The sequence below is a fragment of the Aethalodelphis obliquidens genome, unplaced genomic scaffold (genome assembly GCF_003676395.1).
Source record: "Aethalodelphis obliquidens isolate GAN/ISIS:26980383/991018 unplaced genomic scaffold, ASM367639v1 scaffold25, whole genome shotgun sequence".
NCBI lineage: Eukaryota > Metazoa > Chordata > Mammalia > Artiodactyla > Delphinidae > Aethalodelphis > Aethalodelphis obliquidens.
This window is the reverse complement of record NW_020837969.1, coordinates 22,077,326-22,100,242: the sequence shown is the minus strand read 5'-3', so window position 1 is coordinate 22,100,242 and position 22,917 is coordinate 22,077,326. Positions and strand designations below refer to the sequence as shown.

Below are 22,917 nucleotides of genomic sequence, written 5' to 3'. Positions count from 1 at the left end.
GCTTTTTGAACTGATGCTGCTTTCAAATATATCGCTTTTTAGGATTGAGAACATTTTGTAATGATAGAGCTGTCTAGAGGTCTTATGGGTTTTTCAGTGCTCTCATTGCGTGATTGCTTTCAAGTCCAATGCTACTCTCTGACCTTCTGGCCCTAGGCAGCTGTGCTGTCCAGCCTGGGTGAGGGTGTCAGGAAAAGGACAGGACAGGAGTGAACAGTGGTTGGCCTGAAAGTGTAGGCAGAAAGCACAGGGAACTCCCAGCCATGTCCCTGGCAAAAGGTGTCCAGGGAACCGCAGGACAACCCAAGGTTTCCAGTCCAAGGGGTGAGGTAGGGATCAAAATCAGAAGCAAAGATTTGGCTGCATGAGATTGTGAGAGTGAGTGAGTCTGGAGAAATTTTTAAAGAAAGGAACCTTTAAAATTTTTTAAATGGGTATCTGTTCATCTGTGGATGGGCACTTAGGTTATTTCCATGTCTTGGCTATTGTAAATAGTGCTGCTATGAACATGGGGGTGCAGATATCTCTTCAGGGTAGTGATTTTGTTTCCTTTGGATAAATACCCAGGAATGGAATTGCTGGATCGTATGGTAGCTCTATTTTTAGTTTTTTGAGGAACCACCATACTGTTCTGCATAGCGGCTGTATCAGTTTACATTCCCACCAGCAGTGCAGGAGGGTTCCCTTTCCTCCACAGCCTCTCCAGCACTTGTTATCCGTGTGAGGTGACTGATGTTAACTAAACGTATTGTGGTAGTCATGTTGCAATATATACATACATCAAATCATTACACTTTACACTTTGGACTAACACAATGTTATATATCAACTGTATCTCAGTAAAACTGGGAAAAAATAAGCTGTGGCAATAAAATTTTTTAAAAGGGTAATAAGTGCCTTTGATTGACTTCATGGACAGAAAGAGAACTTAAGAAGACAGATGGTATAGACAGTCACTGCTACATAAGATTAGCCTAAGGAAGAATGAAACTGAACACCATAAAGTAGGGTTGAGCAACTTGTCCAAAGTGACAGCAACTAATAAACAACAGAACTAATTACCTCCAATTTTTCTTCAATTTTATCCCTTAATACGAAAAGTCTTCAAAATGAAAAAAGTAAAACAAAGATACATTGAAGGAAAATAAAGCTTAGAATGGTAAAGAAATAGTAAGAAAACACTTAGCTCTAGATCGGAAATACTGAGCTCCCACACAAACACTCTTCGCATGGGGGTCAGTGAGAGACATGGCTGTGGTGTGATAGCATGACTTCCTGCTGAGACTGGACAAGGTTTAAGGATCCTGCCAGCACGGTGCCTCCCTTGGGCAATCACCCCCAAGTGAACCTGTCTGCCCCCGTGAAGCTGCCTCTTCTACGTCAGTTTCCCCCTCCCTAGTCCAGACAAGGTCTCACAGAGTCTGGAAAGATCCCAGAACACTAGTCATAATCTTTGAGACGTTCTTTGGGGAACAGGATATTCCAAATTTCAAAAAGATGAATTTCAAACAGGGGAGCAGGAGGCCTGTTATTTCTTGACACAGTCTGACAATTGAATATTAAGCGAAAGAAGTGAAGCTTCTTAGAAAATGAGCTAAGCGTTCACAAAAGAAGTCGTTCAATACTAACCTCATTATCTTTCACGGCATTCATATCCTAGCACGTAAGGGGAATCATAGATAGGGTAAAGCATTTGCTAAAGTTCCTTAAAAACAGATGGAAGTATAATAATTGGATGAAATATGGTTTGGCAAATTCATACGTGATTAAAAACCTGAATCGATAGAGAATAAGCAGCTCTGTGAGTGGATATTAATAAATCATTGCTGAATGAAGAGGAGCATTTATATATTATTTATTAAGGATTGATTTATTTTGTTGCTTTTAATGCCGTCAAAATTCTTATTAATGATTTGGAGCAATAGAAAAAAATCTATTGGTAGAATGATCTAACATTTCAGACAAGACTGTGGTTATTTGGGTAAATAACATATGGCTGATCTTTATTTGTGGGTCAGGATAATTTAAACCCCTTGTTTATGGAAAACAATGTCTCGTAGAGCATTTTAATTTATACCTGAAATACTTTTCAGGCGATGGGAGCAGGGACTTCCGTGTTGGGGCTGCCACCTTAAACTACCCCAGGTCCTTTGGTGATAAATGATGGATACTGCTTCACAGTCATAAAATCTTTACGAATTTTAGAGTACCATCTAATCAATCTTGGTGTCACTTTTGGTTGTTTCTTCTAGCCAAACATTCTGAGTTCTCTCAGGGCATAATAAATCATGGCATTTAGACTTTCAGCCCCCATGCCCTCTATTCTCTGAACATGGTCTGTTTATCCATGTCCCTCTTAAGATGTGACAACTAATTACCAACTCCGGGTAAGGTTGAATCACCTAAGAGCACAGTGTAGTGATGTCCAGCCTTGATCTAGAAACCATTCTTTTACGGAAACAGTCTAACATCATGTCAGCTCTTTAGTACGTGCTTCACACCTTTGGCTCTTACTAAGCTGTAAACTAAAGCTCTCACGTCTGTTTCATTTGACCTGCTGTTGAAACAAGTATCCTCCCTCTTGTCCCTGTTGATATTTTGGAGACTGAATACATGGCTGTACCTTCGCTCCTGTTATATTTTAACTTATTAATTTCAGAGTAATCCATCAGTTAGCAGTATTCAAACATTTAAATGTATCATCGGTGTATTCATTTAGCACAAATCATCTTGCATTCATTCAACAAAAACTCGAGTACCTCTGAGACCCTGGGCATGGAATAAGCAACAAATATTTAAGTTCTGAGTTCCAAATATGTTATGACCTACCATAGAACCAATATCTTTTAGAAGAAATAATCAAGGAATTCTAGATAGCAGGAAGACATTCCATACTTCCAGGAGATTTCTCTCCAAGCATCATTTTGTCAGGGGAACACTGTCTTGAAACAGATCACCTAGCTTCCGCTGGTACTCCGTTCCCCAGCTCCCCGCCTTGCTTACTGCAGATAAAGATTAGATTCATGTTTTCTTAATAATTTATCTGTGGGGAGGAAGGTGATCTCCGTGTCTTACTCTTCCGCCATCTTCCCCCTCTCTTCATATTTTCTTAATAGTTTAAACAAGCTTTTCAGTTCTCTCTATCCCCAGAAAGTAGATCTACACATGGCTCCAATCATATCAGATTCCCTGGATGTACATGTCAGCTCTCATCCCTTTGATGCTGGTGGCTTGAACTTCTGGCCCTCCCATTAATTCATGACTTGAATTCGTACATGGGAACCATCGGGCATTACTTGGAGGGCATGATTGCAAGAGCAAATCACTTTGAGTGAGGAGAAATGGTTTTTCCTCAAAGTAGCTGTGTGATAGAAAGCAAATCTCACTGCCTCTCTGAGCCTTGGCTTCTTTCTTTGCCAATGCAGGGGCTAGACTTACAGCTCAGTGTTACGACCACAGGATTAGGAGCGTAACCGTGACTCTTTCTTGTGCATCAGGGATGTTAAAGTGCTCTGGTTTGGGATGCTTGGGAAGGGGGCTTGAGACCCTCCTTAGGACAATGGTAATACTTTGAGTTTGCAGATAAGGACAAAAGAGAAAGTTTGGCTTTAGCCAGAAGTGCTCTACTGGCTAAAATGAAGCTCCCAAGTTTACAAGGACCTTGACCACAAGGATGGCTTGTGTACTCAGCTTTGAAAATTCATTTGCAAAACTGTGGCCCCTTTCAGAGAGGTTTTTTCTTGAAGGAGATGAGATGAGGGGGAAAGAGAGATACTTTACCTGTGTGTGTGTGTGTGTGTGTGTGTGTGTGTGTGTGTGATACACACAGAGAAAAATAAGTACAGTTGAACAAACAGTTGTAAAGAGAAAGCCATGTAAGCACTGGGAGGTCCTGTTGAAGTTGTTCAAAATGCAGAAAGTTTAACACCAAAGAGAACTCACTGATTCTCGGATGTCAGCTCATGAGAGCTGAGGGCCCAGGGCCTTGGGTCAGCTGCTTTTTCTCTCTCCCAGGCCTGGAAAGGGTAAATGGTCGCCTGCATGCTGGCTGCTCCTGCTTTCCCCTGGCTCCAAAGAAGCAAGATGGAGAATCCTCTGGAAGGAACAAGAGAACAAGAGCCTTACTGAGGTCGTTGCAGACTTCAGCTAGACCCCATCCCTGCCATCTGTCCGGCTGGAAAGACCAGCCTCAAAACGCGAAACAGGGACGCAGGTCTTTCAGGCTCTCCCATCCCCCTCTCTGCGTCCCCTCCAGGGGCCCCATCAGACACCTGGTCATCTTCCTAACGTCAAGGACAGGAATCCAGATTGCCATCTTCACCCCAATCACACCCCAATCCCAAGAAAACGTAATGGAGACTTGGCTGACCAGGGTTTACAGCGTAACTGCTGGAGGACAGCCTGCCAGGTCCGCAGGAAAGGAGCCCTGACGCTGGAGCGACAGGAAGAAGAATATTCCCAGCTGCCCCCTCCCTCGGTCCCACTCCAGGAACGACCGCGAGGTCGCTCTGGAGCACTGACCTTCCAGCCTGGCTCCCGTGCAGTAACCTGCCCTTCACCCTCCTCCAAGCCCGTTCTAGCTCAGAGGCCCCCGGATTCTGTTCCGGACATGGAAACACACCTGTAACCAGAACGTTTATCCAGCAAAAACACGAGTTTGCTGCCACTCATCACACAGAGACTGCCATCAGTTCGTAGATAAATTTTGGTGAGCACGGAGTTCACAGCAAGACACCCCTATGTCAGCACCAACCCTTAGCCACTGTCTTCTTCTCTACCAATGACAATTTAATGCCACACCTTCTAACTATTAGAAGATTTAGCATGCTCTAAGGGTTCTGAATTAATTTCTAGAAACATAAAATACCATCAAAAAAGCAAAGGGTAACTTTCCTGCCCAGCCCATCTTAGCCAGCATTTCTCTCCAAAAGCTAAGATGAATTTGAGGCAGCGGCAGATGGTGTGGGGTGTGAGGTCACATTCTCTGTTCTCTTGTCCCCTTTACCTAGTGATTGCTGTCCTAAGATGCCAGCAGGCTTCTCCCGGCTCTCCACTGCCCCTGGTGATTTGAGAGCCTTCAGGTTCCAAGCACACCAGGCTTTGAAGGGCATGCCCTCTGGAGCTAGTAGACCGTCTGACTTCCAATCCAGCTGTGTTCAACCCTCTCTTGCGCCTCAGTTCTCTGATTTGTAAAACAGAAATATAACACGATATCCCTCATGGAATTAAATATAAACACCGTTGTTCCTGACATGCCCTGATGGGGCATCGCTCCTCTGAACAGCTCCAGTTAGGGCCTCGGGCACCTTCCCAGTGGACAACAGTCACGCCTCATCTGGTCTGACTTACCCACAGCACTTGACGTGGTTGATGGTTCCCTCTTTCTCGAGCACCTCCTGGCTTGGTTTCCAGAATAACCGTTGATTCTGGTTTTCCTTCCATCTCACTGGTTACATCTTCATCTCCCGCCTGGATCCTGCCTCCTTTTCTAGACCTTGGCGTGCCCTACAGCTCTGTGCTGGGACTTTTCTTCTAACCTCATACACGCTCAGTTCATGTGTCTGGTCTGGGATTTTTCAACACCATCTCCGCCCGCTTTTATATTCTTAGTCTGGACGCCTCCCTGGAATGGCAGACCAGCACCGAAATGCCCGCCTCGAGTTCTTTACTGAGATCGTCATGAGAATCTCAAACTTAATAATATCCCGAACTGAACTCTTCCCATTCCAGCTCTCCCTCTAAACAGCTCCTCCAGCACTTTCACTGTCTCAGGAAATGTCAACTCTACCCTTGAAGTTGCTCAGGACAAAATCCTCGGGATCATCTCCGACTCTCCTCTTCTCTCACGTACCACATCCAGTCCACCAGCAAATCCCATGGGCTCTACCTTCAGAGATAACTGGCGACTGACCACTTCTCACCACCTCCAGTGTAACTGCCACAGCCCAAGCCACCGGCCCCTCCAGCCTGGACTCGGCACTAGCCATATAATTGTCCCCCTGATTTTCACCCTGATGCCCTAGTCTATTTTCAGCACAGCAGCTGGAGGATGCTTTTAAAACAAGGCATTCCCGTGGTCAAAGCACTCTACTGTGTTCCCCGTCCAACAGAGTCTGTGAGGTCCTGCTTAGTTTCCCTCCCAGCTCCATCTGACCTTGTTCACCCCTCTCCCCCTCGTTCCCGTCACCCCTTCCTCCCTTCATTTTTCTCAGGTAGGCCAAGCACGCTCCCGCCTCAGGGTCTCTGTACTGGTGTTTCCTGTGACTTGATTTTGCCATGTTCACTCGCTCTCTGCTCAAATGTCACCTCATCAATGAGACCTAAACATAGCAACATCTACCTGGCACTCTGCCCGTTTGCCTCAGCTGGTTTCTCTCTGCAGGACTTAAAATCACCTGACACACTGCATGTTTTTTTGTTTATTTGCGCATCGCCTGGCAACCCTCAATAAAGTATCATCTCTGTAAAGGCAGAAGCTCTGTTTAGCTCACCACTATAGAACCTAGATCAGTGCCTGACACACAGGAGGCTCTCGGGAAATACTTGTTGAATGAATGGATGAATGAATGAATAAATGAATGAAAAGCCTTTATAACAATACTTGACACATAAGAGGTCAAGCACTGGATGAACAAATGAATAAACAGCATTTAGAAGTGACTGGCACATAGGATGCACTCAGTAAGTACTTGTTGAATAAATGAATGAATTAAAGCATTTAGAGCAGTAGCAACACGTAGTAAGCCTTTGGTAAGTTTTCTTTTTTTCTTCTTTTTAACTTATTTATTTATTTCTGGCTGTGTTGGGTCTTCATTGCTGTGCACGGACTTCCTCTAGTCACGGCAATTGGGAGCTACTCTTGGTTGCGGTGTGCGGGCTTCTCACTGCGGTGGCTTCTCTTGCTGTGGAGCACGGGCTCTAGGCACGTGGGCTTCAGTAGTTGTGGCTCGCGGGCTCTAGAGCGCAGGCTCAGTAGTTGTGATGCACGGACTTAGTTGCTCCGCGGCATGTGGGAGCTTCCTGGACCAGGGCTCAAACCTGCGTCCCCTGCATTGGCAGGCGGATTCTTAACCACAGCGCCACCAGGGAAGCCCCTTTGGTAAGTTTTAGTGTTTATTATTTAAATGTCAAAACTCCAACATCAAGGGGTGCTCCTTCTGCTTGCACTCCCAAGGGACAAAGATGCTCCTCACTTGGCACTGCGAGTAGGGAGGAAAGGAGAATAAATAGGAGTGGGAGGCCCATCCCTGAGAACCCCTATCTCAGGGGTCCCCAGGATAAGGACCAGTAATTCTAGGACCCGGTGTGGGCTTGCTTTTCCTTTCTTGTATGTCCAAAGAGGCTTCCATGATTCTTATCTATCCTCATGGTGGATCTCTGAATATTGGGGAGTTAACCATCTGCTATTCCCAGATGCAGCATTTCCTTATTATCAGATTAAGCAACACAGAGGAAAGGAGGTAACTCTTACGATGCTAAAACTTTTTTTTGCCCTTGACCTTAGTGAGTGAGATGCCACCATTCAAGGGGTTAACTTTTAAACCCTGAAATTGTATAACTGAGATACTTGAATTCATAAAAAGTGTTAGGACCGCTCCAAGAATTTATCAGCTGTTTGCTATTTAGTGTGAATTAGTTCCCTCAGCGTTTTCACTCCAAACTCCTTATTGATACTAGTCTGAACTCAAGAATGGGAGTTTTGCTTGGGATGGAAGAAAGATTGAGGGAGAGGAATTTCACAGCCACGCCACCAGGAGAAAGGACAGTGGTGAAGGCACTTTTTGCAAATATATGGGCCTCAGAATGATAGAGTGAAGCATATAGGAAGGCAGAAGTCTGGGGATAAGGGTGGGATCAGATGAAAATTTCTTCCAAATGAGAACCAGGCAGCTTCCATACTGACTGTGCTCATTGTGTGAGGCCGGGAAAACCACTTCTCATGACCCTTTTCCAGGGCCAACGGTTTGATGCTAATTCAGTTGGGCAGCTGCAACCCAAGGGAAACCTCTATGTAAACGTTCCTCTAAACTTATTTTTTCTTTTCACTCCTTTGAAGGGTCTCAGTTTACAAGGCTATGTCAGTACTCAAGCAATCTGGCCAAAGCATCTACGTACGGGGCTCTGTGGCCTGGGACTGGTGTTGATTCGGTAAATGTACAGGTCTGGCCGCCATTTGTCCTCCTCCTTCCTCCTTGCGTGGAAACTGTATTCGTTTTGTAGGTTTGACTGTTAGCTCTGCAAACGTAGCACTACCACCTCCTTGCCTGGACTTTGCAGCCATTTGCTACCGTCCTCAAAGATCAGGGGAGAGGTCTTTCCCCCAGAGATGCACGAATCAAATTATACACAGGAACCAAGTTTCAAGAAAACTCACCACGGAAAACCTGAAAGTTGATCAATTAGGGGCTTGCTTCTAACGTTTATTTATAGTTTCTCAATTACTTGATGGGTAGTCTGGAAGACCAAAGAACCTTGAGGCAAAAACGACAGATTACCAGGGCTGCTCAGAGAGCTGTGAGGCACATCTGGAATTTTAGAAAACTAAGTCATCAACAAAAACCATTACCAGCCCTTCAATGTCCTCTAATATGTTCCATCCAGGCAGTCCTCTGCCCCACCCTTCAGCCACCCCTGCTATGGTGATGAGCCCTCCCACCACTGAAGCAACCAGTCCATCTCTGGTTAACTTTACCTGTCAGAAAATTCTTTGTCACTGATAATAACAGGCAGCTCAAATTAAAAATACATTCAAATTTCCAAAATTAAATCTGATTGTTTTTCATGACAGTGGGGATAGCCGTAACTACTCCTAGTTTAGCTCTTGCGAATCGGTGGTAGTCAAAACTCAAAGTCCCAGTGTCGGTGAGAGTGGTCCCCAGCCCAGCATTACAGGCTGTGAGCCTTTAAAACAGGAAGGGCAATTAGACTAGTTAGTGATGCTATTATTAACAGATACTGATGATGCACTGCTTACCATGAGATGGGCATTACCACAGCCCAGGGAAGAGGGTGGCATTACCTGCATTTTTCAGATGAGAAAACAGAGAGGTTAAGTTGATGCTGCCAGTCAGTAGCAGAGCTGGGAGTTGAACCCTGGGGAGTTTAATATCCAAGCTCATGCTCTACCCACGATTTACCCTCTGAGGGTGGTCCTTAGCTACTCTTCATGGACCCTGCAGGGCTGTGCTGGATGGCAGCAGTCAGAGAGGAGCTCTCAGCCGACCACAGAGTGGCTCACACAAGGTCAGCTAAAGGTCATTTCCCTTCTGATTTCTCCTCAGCCTAGTGGAAATATGACCCCAACTGTCAATGCCTAAAAGAGATTCCCAGAAAGCACTAATATCCAGTGACGTTTCTGGATGCCCTTAACACCTGTGATGCATATCTTTATCTTTTATAGAACATTAAGTTATATAACAACAGAATGAGAGAATTTCAGAGTTGTCGGAAATTTGCAGATCATCTAGTCAAGGTTTCCTCCTGATATACCTGTTGGGAATAATCTTGCCAAGAGGGAACTGAAGAGATGAAAAAAAGTAAATAAATGTGGGTAGCAAAGTTAGAATAGTTGCTTCTGCTATGCACCCCTTTGGGGAAGGCAAGAGTATCTGAGACCCAGTCCTGGCCTCTGAAGGGTTTGGAGATGAATAGGAATCAAGTTAGAGGGTCAAACTGAGCCCTGACAGTCTCTGCCTCTAAGTTCTCATGGACCAGCTCCTTCTGCACAGCTCTGTATGTTGAGGCAGAGGACAGAGAGATATCCCTGGACATGCAGAAAGCTCCCTGCTAGCTACATGGGACTAAGAAGAAAACTGACCTTTTCCACACTTTTCCTAGAAGCCATAGGGACAAGAAGGGTGGAGTCCATGGGTGTCCCTCCTGTACGAGGCTGACACCATGCTTTCAGGAACCCAAACCGTTGGGGTGTTCTTCCACGCAGTGAGCTGCTGTATGCCTCCCCGTAAGTTATCATCTCTAAGCCCCAGTTTTCTTATCTCCGAAAAAGAATAAGAAAGGTACCTACCTCCTAGGAGTCCCATAAGGGTTCAATGAGATATCTTAGTAAAATGCTTGGAAAAGGCTCTGGCACATAGAAAGCTCTTGACTAATAACGCCAATTAGCATTATTATCACTCTACCCACTGGTGAAAGTTAGAGACAAATAGGGACACACTCCTAGAATAAAAGGGGGGAGGAAAAGCTTTACATTGTGTTTCATTTTGTCTTTTAAATTTTCTTTAAACGTCTAATATGTCTGTTTTTCTATATTTTTCAGGTTATAGAGCTTTTAGAACTAGTACTGAGATTGGACTTAATTTGTAGCTGTGTCCCCAGGCCAATATGGGGGGAGGGAAGGAAAAGGGAAGGGGAGAATATAAATGAAAGAACCTAGAGATTTTGGTCTCGTTTCCTAGATACCTTAGCCCAAAGGGACTATTTCTGCAGTGCTTTTTCCTCAGAGGAAACTCTTAGAGAGTTGTGGTTAATTTTGTTAATGAACTGTCACTGATTGAGGATTTAATGTGCTTAATCCTTGCATACGTTAGCTCGTTGAATCCACCACCACTAGTTGAGACAGGTTCATTTGTCCCATTCTCCAGATAGTTTGCAGAGGCAGGACTCGAACCCATTTTTGTCTCACTCCAAGACAGGCTCTTAACCACCACGCTAAACAAATCGTTCACCCAAAACCCAGTGGATCTGGGTCCTGCCTTAAGACTCGGCCCAGTGAAGCTGAGAAAGCAGGAGAGTGTCCTTGTGCCCTTACCCAGAATTCCTGCCCTGGCCAATCTAGGGATCTTTGAATAAGTCTCTGTAAGGGTAGCTGTCTGAGAAAGCGGTGTTGCAGCTCTGAGGACGCCAGCTGGGCAGCTTATGAGAGCAGCTTCTAAGAGGGAGGTTCACTGCGAGAGGCTCCGAGTGGGTCAGACCTGAGGTCATTCATTCCCAGGAACGAGAAGGCGCATCCAAACAGCCTCCAAGTTACCTACTGGGAAGAATGACTCTGTTCCTGCCATCATCCCAGGATGAAGGGCCAAGGATGGCTGAGGTGGGGGCCTTGAGCTCACAGCCCCAATCTCTATCAGTCTCCTCCAACCCACCCCAAATAAAAATAACATTGGATGGGGCAAGCAATATTTTCTTAACCTTATATTTAGAGTCAGTAAAATCTCGTTGAAAAGTTTTATTTAAAGTGCTATGAAATCTAAGTTTTTAAGAATGTAGCTTGTAGACAAGACCCCAGGGCTGGCCTCCTACCCCCTCATCTAGATTTCTACCCAAACCCCTCTTGATAGAAATTCTAGAACTGAGGCAAGATGAAGCCTCATTGAGAACAAAAGGGTTTGCTTAGTATCCCAAGGATGTACAGGAAGGCTGGAGAGACAAGTCTTCAGGAGAGAGAACTTTCTGGTCACAGGTGGAGCCTGGATGGAAGAGGGATGAGAATAGATGCAGAGGACAAACAGTAGTCGTCACAAAGTCCTTGGTTTAAGTACTTCTCTGATAAGTGTCTCTGCGAATCAGAAGTTGATACTTTGACAGTGATCACTATCCAGTTCTTATTATAAAATTTAACCTCTCGATCCAAGAACTTCGAAAACTGAGACTGTTTTTATTTTATTTATTTATTTATTTATTGGTTGCATTGGGTCTTCGTTGCTGAGTGCGGGCTTTCTCGAGTTGTGGCGAGCAGGGGCTACTCTTTGTTGCGGTGCGCGGGCTTCTCGTTGCAGTGGCTTCTCTTGTTGTGGAGCACGGGCTCTAGAGCACAGGCTCAGTAGCTGTGGCGCACGGGCTTAGTTGCTCCGCGGCATGTGGGATCTTCCCGGACCAGGACTCGATCTCTTGTCTCCTGCATTGGCAGGCGGATTCTTAACCACCACGCCACCAGGGAAGTCCCTGAGCCTGTTTTTAAATGTCTTTATTCTACCCTCACATTGGATGATACTTATTCTGTCTCCCCATAGGATTAATCATCTACCAGGTATAGAATTCAACTTTGGACACCATCTTCCTTCAGGCTCTCTTCTTTGTTCCATTGTCCTCCAGGATCCAATGTTGCTCCAGAGACATTTGAAGCTGGTTCTTAATCCTTAGTATGCACCTAGGTTATCTTTTTGGAAACTTGCAGGATCTTCTCTTTATTCCCACATTCTGAAATCTGACAATGACATGTCTGGATACAAATCTATTTTCATCCAATGTCTGGACACGGTGTGGATCCCATCTAGGGCTGTATGGTCTTCAATGCTGGGAAACAATTCTCAGTTCTTTCATTATATCTCCCCTCTGCTTCCTTTGTCTGGCTCACTTTCCTAGACTAACCTTCAGAAGTTTCTTTTTATTTCCCCCTGTTTTTTTTTTTTTTTTTTTCTGTCTTTTTGCTTCAGTTTTTAGTGTTTGGTTGAATTCTTCCTTTCTACTACCATATTTAAAAATTTTCAAAAGCCCATTTTCATTGTTTTTCAAAGGACCCCTTCTTAAAAAAAATAGTCACCTCTTCTTGTTTTCATGGATGAAATATCTTTTCTTACCCCTCCAACGGTATTAATGTTAGCTGTTTTCCAAGTTTAATTTTTCCTGAAAAGTCTCTTTTTCCTCCAAGATTGTTATTTATTTCAATTGATTTTGTTCTCCATCTTTCTTTAGCTATCTGCTCACCCTTGATCATCTGCTCACATTTATAAGGAAGGGACATTTTGTGTCCATGGTGAGCTTTGCTGAAGAGCAGTAGTTCTCAACTTTACTGAATAGGTGGGGGACTTCTTAAAGTAGACCTCAGGGTCCTACCCCAGTGGTTCTTATTCTGTAGGTCTGGAGCAGGCTGTGAGAATTTGCACTTTTAGCGGGTTCCCAGGTGTTGCCGATACTGCAGGTTTGGAGACCACACTCTGGGAGCCACCGCTCTGACTGTCTGTTTTCTTGGGAACTCCCTGAGAGAGCCATTTTTAGCTATTTCTCCTTGGGATGGTCAGATTCCTCAAAGAAGCATCTTCCAATCTCATGCTCAGGGTCTAGGCCCTGCTGCTAGCACTTTGCTGACCTAAGAGGGCTTGGAGGGAAGGTCTAATCATTAGATGTGTAAGTTTTCATCAGATCCCCCTGTTGTATTATGGTAGACTTGCCATCAACCATTGCTAGAATCTTCCAGTCCAGAGACCCTCTGTTCCACCCTCTCCAGAGGGAAAAAACCTCTCGACTTGTACCAGTGGAGACGAGTGACCGTCCCTCTGCCGGGGACCCAAATGCTTCCCAAGCAGACTCTCAGCTGATCCTCCTCAAGCCCCGCCTTTAGCTCCACTTACTGGAACCGCTAATTCCTGCACATCCGGGGGGTGCTGAGCGCAATGAGTTTGCACCTCACCTCCTACTCTGTCGGCTTCGGATTCTGGTTCTTGGGTCTGAAATGTCAATAGTCCTTGTCCTTCTGCCTGCAGCTGCCAGGACTTTGTTGCTCTGTTCTTCCCCTTCATTTTCTTTGTCCTTGTGGGTTTCTACCCTTTTGAAACCTCCGTTGCTGTCATTTCAGCAGGCTTTCAAGAGGAAAGAGCGATAAACGAAAATGTTCAATCCGCTCTCTTTACCCCGAAGTCCCTAACAGCGCTCTAAAAACATTTGGGTTAGCATTAAGTGCGGATCATTCTGAGCTCTCTGTATCTGCAAAGATAGATGTGGCCTCACTGTGACTATTTCGGGTTTATGGACTATTTTTTTCTTTCTGTGCTAAAGAAAGCTTCCTAATTCAAAATGATTTTTTTAAAAACACATCTCCAGTAATGACCCCCAGAAGAAAATATGAAGACTCTAACTTTTTCTGGTTTCTCAGACTTGCATTAATTAGAAAATGCCCTCAAGAAACAGTAAAGCTCTAAATCAGATTCATTTCAATATTCAAGTTGTCAGTTTTACAATACTTCTAATGAAGCGCTCAGCATAATGAATTGCACAATTATAATGAAACGGGGTTCTAATGAGCAATTACAATTCCAAGCAAGAACATTCCAGGGTTTTTGTTTTTTTTAATTGTATTTCTCTCAAACTGGAGGCTAACAAGTAGTTATGAAAAAAATTAATGCGGGGGCTCCCCTGGTGGCGCAGTGGTTGGGAGTCCGCCTGCTGATGCAGGGGACATGGGTTCGTGCCCCGGTCCGGGAAGATCCCACATGCCATGGAGCGGGTGGGCCCGTGAGCCATGGCTGCTTAGCCTGCACGTCCGGAGACTGTGCTCCGCAGCGGGAGAGGCCACAACAGTGAGAGGCTCACGTACCGCAAAAAATAATAATAATAATAATTAATTAATTAATTAATTAATTAAAATAAATATTTGATGAGCCTCCAGCGCACTCTTCACCTTCTGTGGATAGAGGCCAGAATCACAAGATGAAAGGAGCCTGGATTTCTGAGTACCAACTTGTAGGAGAGCTACCCAGGAGAGCTGCTGACCCGCTTTGGAAATTGTGTGAGTGAGAACTAAACTACTAGTACGTTAAGCCACCGAGATTCGGGGATTACTTGTTACTGCGAAGCAGCCTCACTTCCCTTGACTAACAGAATTCCTAAGGTAGAGTGGGGCCATGCATCATTCAGCTTTTATTCCCCTGGGGATCAGTGCTTTGCACATCTTTCCAAAGTGGGATGAAGAGTAAATAAAATAGTTGTCATAAACATATATTTTCACCTAAGGAAAGACTGAAATCCCCTTAAGAGCAACATCTCTATTTTCTGTGAACATGAGATTAATGATTTAACAGATGTGTGTTTCTGATATTTGCTGGCCGACTTCAGCAATGAGATTGAGGGGAAAGCGGGGTGGAAACAGTTGCCAGGCATTCTCCCCACAGTTGGCTGGCCTGCTCCTTCTGGATGTGGCTTAGCTGTCACCTTCAGAGCAAGGTCTTCAGGGCTCACCATGCTACAGGAATACTCACCTGTTTTCTAATATTATTCTCTATCTTATTAGTTATCTTCATAGAATTTACCTCAGGTACTTCCCTGGTGGTCCAGTGGTTAAGACTCCGCCCTTCCAATGCAGGGGGCACAGGTTCGATCCCTGGTCAGGGAACTAAGGTCCCACAAGCTGCGCGGCCAGAAAAAAAAAAAAAGAATTCACCTCAGGTTGTAATTATTCGCCTGGTTTGTTTGAATTCCAGATTAGACTGGAAACTTTGTAAAGGAACCACATCCGTCTTGTTCACTGTTGTTTCCAGGTACCTAGGACATGTCTGGCTCACGGTAATGCACACTCATGATGATTGGTAAGGTAAGGAAGGAAAATGAAGAAGCCCCGAATAAAAAAAAAAAATCACTGTAGGGTGGAGGCAAATAGCTCACACTTCCAAACCTCAAAGTCACAGCTGTACACAGTAAAATAACCAATGAAAAGGCAAAATTATGTTCCATAAAATACATTTAAGAAGAAAGGAACATGACTGAAGCACTAAAAACATGACCATATAACATGTTTAAAAGCAGGTGACTTCACATCTATAGGAGGAAATCTTAGTTAACTGGAAAAATCATTCAACATAATTCCACAAAGAGTCAAAATAAATGAGACATGACTAGTCATTCTTTCACCAATTCAGCAGTTCATTTCTCAACAAATATTTACTGTGTATCTAGAAGATATAGAATATTTTTCTGGAAGTTGCTGGGAATTTTAAGTAGCAGATAACACCCTCCTCTTTCTCTTCCTCTACAGTGACTTATAATTGAAAACATTCAAGAAAAGTGGCCTTGCCTCCTGTTTCCACCTGAGCCCAGGTGCCATAGTTCTCTCTGTTCCCATCGTGGGTCCTTTGTTGTACCTGACATAGAACTCCAAGGCGAGTGACTTTTTCTTTTTTTTTTTTTCGGTACGCGGGCCTCTCACTGCTGTGGCCTCTCCCATTGCGGAGCACAGGCTCCGGACGCGCAGGCTCAGCGGCCATGGCTCACGGGCCCAGCCACTCCGCGGCATGTGGGACCTTCCCGGACCAGGGCACAAACCCGTGTCCCCTGCATCGGCAGGCAGACCCTCAACCACTGCGCCTCCAGAGAAGCCTCCAGGCAAGTGACTTTTATACTAAGCATAGCTCCAGGTCTTCAATCCTCACTTCCATCTACCCACACCTCCTTTTATCATCATTTCATGAGAAGATGCAATGCATTTCACATAGAAAAGACTCAGTAAATGTGTGCTATACAGTGAAACAATCACACCCACAGAGTTCGCTTTTCTGTGGATTTCCTCTCCTGGAGAGAATGTGTTCCCCCTATCTTGTCCCCCCACCTGGAATGTGTCCTCCTTATCGCTCAGTTCCTGCAGTCTGTGGGCCACAAGCCAGTAGTACTTCCTGAAACTCTCACAATCGCTAGGACATTTTCAAGCCACTTCCAGGCTGTCTTCAGACTTGCCAAAATCGCTGCCTGCCCCCCTTACCCCCCCTGAAACTGCAGTTCCATCCAAACCTGGGGCAAGGTGGGCTCTGAGAGATGGAGCCTCTTTTTCCCTTGCACTTGAGAGCTGTCTATCTCAAGTGTAAAGCAAGTTGAATATTTCTGTTGAATTTTTTTAACTCCAGGGATTCAAATGTGTTCCCTAAGAGGCAGCTCAGTGAAGTAGAACGAGCACTGAATCAGCAGTCCAGAAAACGTGGTGGTTTCATGTCCTGGGTCTGCCTCTGTGTGATCTAGAGCACACAGGGTCTTAACCTCTCTGGGTTGGACCAGAAGGTCATCACCTTTAACCCCAAAAAACCCATGAGTGTGTTTTTCATCCTAACAGTATGGGTTCTATTGACCAATATACGGTATTATCTCTTGGGAGAAAAGAGTTTGCTGATATAGCAGGTGTCTGAGAGTTCTGCCTGCTGAATTGTCATCAAAGCAAGACAGAGTCCCACAGTTGTCGGCTGCCCAATAAGGCTCCATGGAAATATCTAATACAATGGGGTGTTTCTTTGATGTTTCTTGGTCTCAGTCTTTGCTTGACTCTTGGAGCTTTGTTTCTATGAAGGCTTTTCTAGCAAATAAGAATGTTTATATCAGTAAGTCCTAAGGCATTATTTAAGTTCAACAAATAGCACTTTTGAGTGGAAGCAGATTTGAATGGCTAGAATTTATTTGCCTGTGTGATGATAATTAGCTGTATAATTCACTTCTTTTTTCGGGTTAGTACTGAAATCCTATGTCCCTGGACTGGGATTAGATTCCCTAATGATTCAAATGGCTGTTCGGAGATTATCTCCACTTCACTGTGGAGACGGGCATCTGAAGGATACTTTCCCTCGATTCTTGAATACGAAGTAACAGCACTTACAAATCATTCATTAAATAACCATTTAGCTATCAAGGTCATGAAACAAAGGACTCAATCAATCTTTTAAACATAGCCTTTTTTTTTTTTTAAGCAACATTCATTGTCATTATCATAACTACTTCTGCTAACAGGAGGGGGAAACATCACCACCTAGTTTCTTCCTGCCAAACAGTAAGTTGCTTCAGCAAGTTCTCTATTCAGAATGCAAAGGTTTTACTAAGTCAAAGAGACTTAGTAAGAGGTGACAGGTGACTGGGGGTGATCTCTGCTTTGAATTCCAGGAGATGGCTGCCCTGTCTCCGTTGCCTCAGGTGGGTTGATCTGGGGACAGATTCCCCAGTGAGCCTGCCCTGCCTGTTCTTTTGTTCCTTGAGCAGCAGTCCAGAGCTGCTCGTGACGCTGGTCCTGTGCAGGGAGAAATCACTCTCTCTCCATCAACACGCATCAGGCAAAATAGTCAGATATCAGTTACTTGGCTGAGTAAGGATGATATAATTGAACTTGACTGTATGGCTTGCTCGATGTCTGTAGCTTTGGGTTGGCATTTATCTAGTCCTGCAGCAGCAAGCTCTTCTCCCATGAACGGCTGTTAATTAGAATGCTTTTGTTTTCCTTGATGGATTGATAATTCTTCCTCTTACGTTTAAAAATAATTTTAAAAGTTCCTTTCCTCGGGAGAGATGGCATAAACTGAAGGGGATAGTGGGAAAAGTCAGGCATTGGATGTTTCTAATGCAGGATTTTTCTAACAGCATTTTTCTAATGCTATTAATCTAGAAAGCCTCCAGACATTTCACAGTGGCGTTTCAAGGGATCCCACCATCTGCCTATGTCTCAGGCTCAGTGAATTACTTAGCAATGCTTTTAGGAGGCAGATTCGGACATTGTGCTGCTGCTTTTATATTTTCCACGTGCTGTGTAATTGACTAGGGTAGTCACCCTCCTCTTCTTCTAATGTAGGATCCAGTGGGTCCCCAGGTACTCATGCCACATGCCAAGATGATGTGATAAATCACCTATGTTTACTCTGGCCTCTTCTTGGATCTCACAGAAAACTTGGGGGACTAAGGAGCTACAACTTGTTGGCCCGTTTTCTCCTCTGTTTTTTTCCTATAAGAAATGGTATTTTAATGGACTTAATATGTGCCAGGAACTACTTCAAGGGCTTAATATGTATTCACTCCTTTTTTTTTTTTGCGGTACATGGGCCTCTCACCGCTGTGGCCTCTCCCGTTGCGGAGCACAGGCTCCGGACGCGCAGGCCCAGCGGCCATGGCTCACGGACCCAGCCGCTCTGCGGCATGTGGGATCCTCCCGGACCGGGGCATGAACCCGTATCCCCTGCATCGGCAGGCGGACTCTCAACCACTGCGCCACCAGGGAAGCCCGCATTCACTCCTTTTATCCTCACCATAGCCCTACTGGGTAGGGACTATCATGGTTCCCATTTTGGTGGGGGGGAGTAGGGCACGAGGCATGCAGGATCAGGGATTGAACCCGTCTCCCCTGCATTGGAAGCATGGAGTCTTAACCACTGGCCTGCCAGGGAAGTCCCTTGACCCCATTTTAAAGATGAAGTAGTTGAGATACAGAGGGTCTAAGTAACATGTCCAATTTCATAGTAGATGGCAGGGTCAGGGTTCAAACCCAAGCTCTCTGACTCCAGTGCCCATGGTCTTTACCATTTCACGAACTGAAATTAGTGAGCAGACACTAAATTCCAGCCATGTGATGACAGTAGGAATATCAGTGATATAAAGATCCTTGGGGGAAAACCATATATATGGTCTTAAGCATTCAGGTCATTTGCCTCTAGAGATTGCTTTAGTTTGCACTAAAAAACAAGAACAGAAAAAGACAAAACAAAACAAAAAACTGAAAACAAAGCTAGACTGCATTGCTTAGTCCTTGAAATCTACCCTCTACCCTCAGCCCAGATCTTCTGCTACCTGCTTATCTGGGAAGCTCACATCTCTTCATAGTTGTAATCTGTATCTTCCACACTCAAGTTAGAATGCATCCTTTCTCCAGATTCCTGGTCCTCGAGGAAATGAGCTCATCTATTTGGTTCTTCAAGACCCTCCACTGGGTTCTTTCCATCAGATGCACAGGCAATCCTGACTCCCTCCCCTCTTTCCTGACGGGCTGCTGGCTTTCTCTCCCACCTCAACTTTCTGCAAACTAAACATCTCATCTCATATGCTCTCTTTTTCTTTGATTATCCACTGTTTATCCCCAACCTAAATAGAAAGAAGCCCAAACGCTAACCACCCAATCCAGGGTAACTGAGGGTCGCATGCTGGGGTCTATGACCCAGTTGTCTCTCTGCCTTCTGGGTGTCCTTGGTCTACCTGCCCCACTGCCTCTCCCATCTGCAATGCAGATGCCCCGGGGAGGTCTATAAAGGGAAAGAAAAGCTGAGCACAACCAGAGACCAGGAGGGGCCTCTCGAAATGGAAAATTAGGACATCTTCTCAAGTCTATGACATCACTGTTGCCATTAAAGAACAACCAACTCTTGTCCAGAATCTCAGGCAGGAACTTGAGTGGAGTTTCTAGAGCATGACACAGGAAGCTCATTTAATTCAGACAAATAGAGGCAAACCTAGACTAAATCAGAGAATGTTTAAAGGAATATATGTCTCACAAGCAATGTCAACTTACTGTATTTAAAACTGAACTTGTCATTTCCAGCTAAAACACCTGTTTGCCCCCCAGTCTTTGCATCCGCTGGCTTCCTTGATTTCTCCTTTTCCTTTACACCCTGTCAGCGGGTCCTGCCAGTGCCACTTCTAACACGTACCCTAAATCCTTCCATTCACCCCCATCTCCATTTCCACTTCCCTCGTCCGTGCCACCATCGCCCTCACTTGTACTCGCCCACCCACCTCCTAACTGGTCTCCCTATTTCTCTTTGCCCCTCCACGTCCATTCTCCACACAACAGCCAGAACAATCTTTTGAAAACATATATCGGATCCCGTGACTACCCTGTTTAATGCCCTTCAAAGTCTCCCGACTGCACGTAAAATAAAACTCAAACTCCTTGCAGGGCTCTGCAGTTCTGGACGCCGCTGACTTTTCTGACCTCATTACACGCCACTCTCTGACTTGGTCCCCAAACCGCAGCCACACCAGACTTTGTCTCCTCGTTGCCCTCAACTGTGGGTCCTGCACTGGCTGTTCCCTTGGCCTGGAAGACTCTTCTGCAGGAATCCACGTGGTTGGCTCCACATCATTCCTGCCTCAACTCAGATGGGATCTAGAAACTCACAACGTGCTACAGACTTGAACAGCGTTGGATGGCAGTGTGTGTCCTAAGCGAGCTCCGAGGGAGTCTAAGGATTCACTGATGAACGCAGCTGAAGGGCATCTATGCAGACAGGCCTTCCCTGACCTCCAGTCTCAACTATCCAGTGTTTATGAAGAAGATGTGGTACATACACACAATGCAATACTACTCAGCCATTAAAAAGAATGCAATGATGCCATGTGCAGCAACATGGATGGACCTAGAGATTATCATACTAAGTGAAGTCAGACAAAGACAAATATCATATGAGATCACTTATATGTGGAATCTAAGAAAATGATACAAGTGAACCTATTTACAAAATAGAAATAGACTCACAGACATAGAAAACAAACTTACGGTTACCCAAAGGGGAAAGTGGGGGGATGGATAAATTAGGAGTTTGGGATTAACAGATACACACCACTATATATAAGATAGATAACCAACAAGGAAGGACCTACTGTATAGCACAGGGAACTATATTCAATATCTTGTAATAACCTATAATGGAAAAGAATCTGAAAAAAGAATATATATAAATATATATATATATATAACTGAATCGCTTTGCTGTACGCTTGAAGCTAACACAGTATTGTAAATCAATTGCATTTCAATAAAAACTAAAAAACAAAACAAACAAACAAACTATCCAGTGTTTTATCACATTCTTGTGATGGGCTTTCTTCATAGCACCTGTGGCCACCTGGAATGATCTTGTCCACTTATTTTCTATCTTCCCCACGAGGATGAGGGCCCTCTGGTTCTTGCCTCAGGGCCAGGCCATGGCAAAGCATAAAGTACATGTGTTGTGTGAAGTTTGTAAACAGTAGCAAGGCACACACAGGGCCTGAGAACAGAGAGCACTTCGTTTCCTTCTTGGCTTTCCATTAACCAGCTGTGTCAACTTGGAAATGCTGCTTCAACTTTTTCTTCACCTGAGCTTGGATGATAATGGAGATTCTTTTTTTTTTTTTTTTTGCGGTACGTGGGCCTCTCACTGCTGTGGCCTCTCCTATTGCGGAGCACAGGCTCCAGACGCGCAGGCTCAGCCGCCATGGCTCACGGGCCCAGCCGCTCCGTGGCATGTGGGATCTTCCCGGACCGGGGCACGAACCCGTGTCCCCTGCATCGGCAGGCGGACTCTCAACCACTGCGCCACCAGGGAAGCCCTGGAGATTCTTTTAAGGCCTAAGTTCCATAACAAGTAGGAGGAAAAGGCCTAACTAGGTACAGTAACTTGCTGCTGGGCCTTTCCTAAATCGATGGGAATAGTTATTAGGCCCTGAAATGCTTCATGAATCGAGGGGAACTTAGCTTACATTCCTATAGTTTTAAAAGTCCTGTGCATTGTTTTCTAATCCTTTGTAAACTGTTCTCTGTGTAAGACATAGATAGTACCACTCAACCAATCACAGAACTTTCTATATTAAAACAGATTCATTTCTCCCCAGTGCTAGAGGGTGGGATGCTGATTAAAGTGAGTTCTGAGTTAGTCTGTGACTCCATCGATGAGCATGGCTGAAGAGCGTAGTAATGAGAGGCCTCCTCAGCATCTGAGTCTCTCACTTCACAGGTGGAAAGCTGGGCTCTAGGAGTTGTTATGAAATACAGGGGCAGACCTAGAATCCAGCTCTCTCACTCCCAGGAGCCGTCCTTTCTTCTGTACCTCACGGCTACCCGCCACCCCTGGCACAGCCACCTGGGCTCATGCCTTCTCAGTGGGCTCTGCTGAGGCTCAAACAATGCTCTGATTCTTTCAGCTGATAAAGGTTTGAGTGGCTACTCTCCCAGATACTGTCCTCTCTCTCTCTCTCTCTCTAGGTTTTCCTTTGCAGCAGAAACATCAAAGACTCCAACTTCAATAGCCCATGGTTCTGTAAGTGAAGTGGCTTTGGTGTCCCCTTCTGGATCATAAACCTAATAAGGCCGAGAACTCTGCTCTACAACCAACAGCCGTTATAAACATATATGAGTCAGTCAATAGATTAAAAAATAAATAAATCTGTGAATAAATACACTGGGGGTGGGAGATAAAAAGTAGATCTTCTCCAAGAACTGATACGCTATAACCTTGGAAAAGCTACAGTTCAGAGAGGGAACTTGAGATTTCCATATGAAAGGAAAGACTGGAATTTGTGTGTTTTTAAAAAAATTTCATCCCAGGGCTTCCCTGGTGGCACAGTGGTTGAGAGTCCGCCTGCCAATGCAGGGGATGCGGGTTCGTGCCCCGGTCTGGGAAGATCCCACATGCCGCGGAGCGGCTGGGCCCGTGAGCCATGGCCACTGAGCCTGCGCGTCCGGAGCCTGTGCTCCGTGAC

General features: G+C 45.0%; 1 long non-coding RNA gene across 4 annotated transcripts in view; it reads right to left on the bottom strand.

The window, feature by feature from the left end:
* LOC113628819 (uncharacterized) overlaps window positions 1-22,917 on the bottom strand; it is a 38,965-nt gene that overhangs the window by 10,763 nt on the left and 5,285 nt on the right. For all 4 annotated transcript variants that reach the window (XR_003436262.1, XR_003436263.1, XR_003436264.1 and 1 more), the window contains 2 exons: window positions 5,006-5,182; window positions 3,943-4,095 (listed from right to left, as the gene is read on the bottom strand). This is a non-coding gene — a long non-coding RNA (uncharacterized LOC113628819). The remainder of the gene's footprint in view (window positions 1-3,942; window positions 4,096-5,005; window positions 5,183-22,917) is intronic.